General features: G+C 42.0%; 1 long non-coding RNA gene across 1 annotated transcript; it reads right to left on the reverse strand.

The window, feature by feature from the left end:
* Positions 1–6: 6 nt before the first annotated feature.
* Positions 7–3,333, reverse strand: LOC125517254. Its single transcript, XR_007287505.1, has 3 exons — positions 3,111–3,333; positions 1,565–1,676; positions 7–1,450 (listed from the first exon to the last, which is right to left on the reverse strand). It is a non-coding gene; the product is annotated as an uncharacterized LOC125517254 (long non-coding RNA).
* Positions 3,334–5,499: the final 2,166 nt, after the last annotated feature.

Raw genomic sequence — 5,499 nt, forward strand, 5'->3', positions numbered from 1 at the left:
AATAGCATACCTATTCTTTGTCAATTCATTAAATGAACAATTTTGGATATTGGGAATGGGCGTCTCTTTTATGGTGAAAATAATTTACACATGAAATGTTTCATGTGCCCACAAAGTCCACACCAAGTTGCCGTGGAAGATAAATAATAGAGCTTTTATGCTCTCTAGGGACCTAGATTGGACAAATCCCGAAGCCACGTAAAGTAACTGGAGGAGCAGTTAGTGGTTGCGAATCAGACATTCAGTTTAATGTTTTGTACAGCTCTCAGGAACTAAATTGGACAAATCGTGTAGCAACACTATGTCACAGGAAGGGGTGGTTGTGAATCAAGCATTTAGTTTAATGTGTTCTACAGTGCTGGCTTTACACTAGCTGGGAGAGCATCGAAGCACTAGTCAAAGTCAAAACTAGAATGTGCGGCCCCACCAGCTTCAAAGTATCAGCATTATTTTTCAGGTAGTAAGTACGATCATGATAAGAAAGTTGGGTCATGACAACAAGGTTTCTATTAAGAAATGAGCTCAAGGAAAAGTAGTAGCTACACCCAAGTTCATTGCACCCCCTGTTCAAGAATTCATCCGATTAACCAGTTAACTTGCCGATTAATCCCTACTCATAGGGTCACCGAGTAGCCGATAAACTGATAAATCGTCCGATTAATTGATTAAATGGCCGATTAACTTGCCGATTAGCCTATTAATCCCCTACTCGCTAGCCAACCGAGCAGCTACCAGTTAACGATTTCCTCAACAATGATTGCACCCCATGATGAACAGTAAAATCAAAACAACTACCAAAAAAATCTGAAATCTCGTGGCTTCGATTATGAACAAATGTTTTAGGTGGTTGCAAAGTTTGGTGGCCAAATAACATCAAATGAAATACAAATTGCGCTGAAACAGTGGACATGTGTTTGAGCACAAATTTTGTTTTTCTTTTACAGAGCTCCTTGGATTTCATTTGGCCACCAATTTTTGCAAGCACCTAAAATATTTGGTCATGATCGAAGCCACAAAGTTTCAGAATTTTATTTATTTTATTTGCTATGTTTTCGATCATGGGTGCAATGTCCGTGGGAGTAGAAAAACCACTTTCATGAGCTCAGTGTTGTTTTAGTTTCCTCTTTATTTTGTCTTTGTTTTCGTTTGTCCGTTCCCACCAATGGTTGTTTGTACTTTATAAGCCTTATATTGACGTTTTTCTTCTAACACACAACAACACGCATCAAGGTATGTGTTCTAGAAACAAAACTCAATGTTCAGTGTTGTTAAGTGATATCAAACAATTAGAATAGCCTTGAAGTGGAAAACTCACAGCATCTTCCATGCTTGCACGCCATCCTTGCATAGATGAAAGACCAAATTTGAGTTTATCATTTTCCCCGTCTTCGGATAGCTTATCGGTCTTTGGAGTACTGAGGTAAACTCCCATCTTGGCAAGGAAAGAAATCTGCATATCATCAAAATGGAAATATAATAGAACAGTTAAGTACTGGAAATTAATCAGGTCATTCTGAATGACACTTACACCGACAGACACATCTGTTCACAGCAAAACATATACCTGTGATGTAGAATGGATACCACAGTTCAAGTAGCTCTGAACCTTGTTAACAACATTCCAGTGCATCAAATCTCAAGCTTCGATTACAGTTCCATAGGAAGCTAAAAAGTTCCTGAAGAAAGTCAAGATGGCAAGAATCATCACCAAACAGAAGAGCAAAATCAACCAACAACAAGCTCAAATAGCAACAGAAAGACTGTGCATCAGCATGATAAGCCCAAAAGATCAAGAGCGCAACTACCCAAATTACCACATAACAGATGCAGACAATAGCAGTGGAGATGAAACAGAATGAAAATAGCAAGAACGAAAGACAGTTGGATATAAGTGCCATGTATCACCAACAAGGAAATATATAGTTTCCCAACTCCAACTTATCATTAGCTCATTTTGAGCCCTCCATATAAGAAACCCAATCATTGTACGACAGACATCAGAAGTCACAAACGACAACTGCATAACCCCAATTATACCTCCACGGCAGCAGAAGTAGCCCAACCCCCATGGCTGATAAGCTATGGCACTTTATTCAACCACCAGCAATAATTATCACAATGAATACTACGAAAAATCTTTTCAAAATGTAAGACACAAGATGATACTCCCTCCGGTCCTTTTTAGTTCGCATATAAGATTTATCTGAAATCAAGCCTCGTAAAGTTTGACCAACTTTATAGAAAAAAACACCAACATTCACAACGTGAAATTAATACCAGCAGATGCGTCATGACTTAAAGTTTCATACTGTATAACTTTAACATGGTAGATGTTGATATTTTTTCATATAAATATGGCCAAACTTTGCGAAGTTTGACTTTAGACAATTCTTATATGCAAAGTAAAAAGGACCGGAGGGAGTACGAATTAAAAAACGTCCTGGTAACACATACTCCCTCCATTCCACAATGTAGTGCTTCCTCTATCCCCGTGCTTCAACTTTGACCGTAAATTTAACTACCAAGACCGATTGCGGCGGAAGCAAAAGTTATATCAGTGAATTCGTATTCGAAAGAAGTTTTTAATTATGTAACTTTTTCTCCCGCCGCAGTCGGTCTCGTCCATTCAATTTATGGTCAAAGTTCGACCTCGGAAAGCGCGGGCGCGCTATATTTTGGAATGGAGGGAGTATTTTTTCTGATAAAATAAGCTGCAGGTGAATTCTTTTAAGATAATAATTGAATAAAATAAGCAGCCACCTGTACTGCTTCGTATGATCCACCCATGGAGCACATTCCAAGTTAGATTCGCGCAAATCCATCGCCAATAAACGAGAAATGCCCCATGATGACAGGGCATATAATGATACGACCACTACACAGAAACCATTCCTGGCTCTCAAATCTAAAATCTCCACTCCACCCCCAACAGCTCCCAATTCGGCAACAAGAACCCCATCCCAAGATCGACCATGATACCAGCAGTCAGCAGCCCACCTCGAGAAACCCGACCTCGGCAGAGGGCTGGGAAGAACGGAGAAGAATGCACAGGCCAAGAAACCAGCTGCATCGAGAAAGGAAGCAAATTCTCGGACAGGATTTTATTGTACCTTGCATGACGGCTGGCGCGCGCAGCTGAAGGTGGCGGATCACGGCCGGGTGCGCGTGTGCCGGGCTGTCGCTGGGAGGGGGGGAGGAGATTCCGATTTGGAGTTTTGGAAGCGGCGCGGGACGGAGGAGGGCGGCCCTTGCGGTTGCGGAGGGGCAAGGAAGGTGATAAGATGCAGCGTGAGATGGAATTTGTTTTCCTTTTCCGGTGGGCTGGTGTTGGTGGTGTCGCCGCTGACAGGAATGGAATACAAAATGTTCAGGCGTCACGTTCCTGTCACGAGAATTTCCGTTTTAGCCTGTCAGCAGCTCTTGTATTCTTCACAGCGCAGCCTGACAAGAACCTACTTAATGTCTGAATGACAGGTAATAATGTTTCTTCTTTTTTGAAATTCTTTAGTGATCTTTCATGCTACATAGATAATGTGGGTTGTAAATTGACCCAGTCCGAGGGAGGTGGGAACTGGGAAGGGACGCCAATGTAAATTCCGAACTACTCTTTCTGTTTGAAAATACTTGTTGGAGAAGTAAATAAAAAAATAAAAAATAATGTATCTAAAACTAAAAATATGTCTAAATATATCTATTTTCTTCAACAAGTATTCACAGACGGAGGAACGAGATGTAACAACAGTAATACTCCCTCCGTCCTAGATTACTTGTCACGAGAATGGATGTTCTAGATAGGATGCAGATCTGTAGAAGTAAGAGGAGATTACACCGGGCCAGTTCTTTTGGGTGATTCTACCAGAATCGCCCCCCTCCCCAGCTTCTCCCAGAATCACCACTCCATATGTTTTTTACAATCTTAGCTAATTAGACCTTAACTAGGTAGAATTATAAAAAAATATGGAATGGCGATTCTGGGAGAAGCTGGAGAGGGGTGCGATTCTGGGAGAATCGCCGAAAAGAACTGGCCCCAAGTCCATGTGTCAGTGTCAAAATCGACAGATCTCGAGTAGGGGGCTTGAGTTGTTAGATCAAATCAATGGGTAACAAGAGAGAACATGCACAAAGTTACCCAGGTTCGGGTCCTTTCTATGGAGGTAAAATTCTACGTCCTGCTCTTGCTTATATTATATAAGTGTCAAAGTACGTAGTTGATCTACCACGAAATCGTGAGTTGTGAGATAGACCCTAGAGATATGATGAATGGGTGTTTGGATGCCATAATAGTAATCTATTGACTAGCCTAACCTCGATTATATAATGTACCAGAGGCCTAGGATAATAAGAGTCCTAGTCAGATACGTCAGTGGAAAGGAGTCCTTGTATTGATCACCAAGTCTTTGTGGAATCTTTCTCGTATATGTCATGTGTTGTCCGAAGTGGCCCGTTAGTGAACCGTCATGGGGGTCCTCGGCCCGATCCACCTGGTCGGGAGACGACGTGGTGAATACCCCTAGTCAAAGACACCGTTAGTATCCTCCTGAACCGGTCCTCAAGTTGGGGACGCTCATCGGTTCTTCCGAACTGTTTTCATCTTCGGCTATCGGTCTTGAAAGTTGGTTCAACAAATCTTCCCGTCTTCCATTGATGACCCACAATTATAAGGGATCAATCATAGTCCTTTCGATAAGTAAGAGTGTCGAACCCAACGAGGAGCGGAAGGAAATGACAAGCGGTTTTCAACAAGGTATTTTCTGCAAGCACTGAAATTATCGGTAACAGATAGGTTGGTAGCAAGATAATTTGTAACAAGTAACAATAGTAACAATAGGTGCAGCAAGGTAGCCCAATCCTTTTTGTAGCAAAGGACGGGTCGGAACGGTCTCTTATAATAAGTAAAACGTTCTCAAGGAAATATAGGAATTTCATCTAGTCACTTTCATCATGTTTGTTTTATTCGCGTGCACTCCTTTGATAATTTGATATGTGGGTGGACCGGTGCTTGGGTGTTGTTCTTACTTGAACAAGCCTCCGACTTATGATTAACCCCTCTCGCAAGCATCCGCAACTACGGGAAAAAATTAAGATAAAATCTAACCATAGCATTAAACATATGGATCCAAATCAGCCCCTTACGGAACAACGCATAAACTAGGGTTTAGGCTTCTATCACTCTAGCAACCCATCATCTAATAACTACTCCACAATGCATTCTCTTAGGCCCAAAGATGGTGAAGTATCATGTAGTCGACGTTCACATAACACCACTAAGGGAATCACAACATACACATCATCAAAATATCAAAGATGGTGAAGTGTCATGTAGCCGGCGGGAGGGCTCCGTTTCCGTGTGCTTCTTCAAGTTTTGTTAGGGTTTGTGTCCTGCTCAAGAAGACGAGACGACGGAGGCTTCTTGAAGATGGAATAAGGTTCTCCCCGCCCAGCCCCCGTCCCAATGGTGTGTCTAGCATCGTCGGAGGGCGTGTGGAGGTGTGTTTTCGA

This window comes from Triticum urartu, chromosome 6 (genome assembly GCF_003073215.2).
Source record: "Triticum urartu cultivar G1812 chromosome 6, Tu2.1, whole genome shotgun sequence".
Classification (NCBI taxonomy): Eukaryota; Viridiplantae; Streptophyta; class Magnoliopsida; order Poales; family Poaceae; genus Triticum; species Triticum urartu.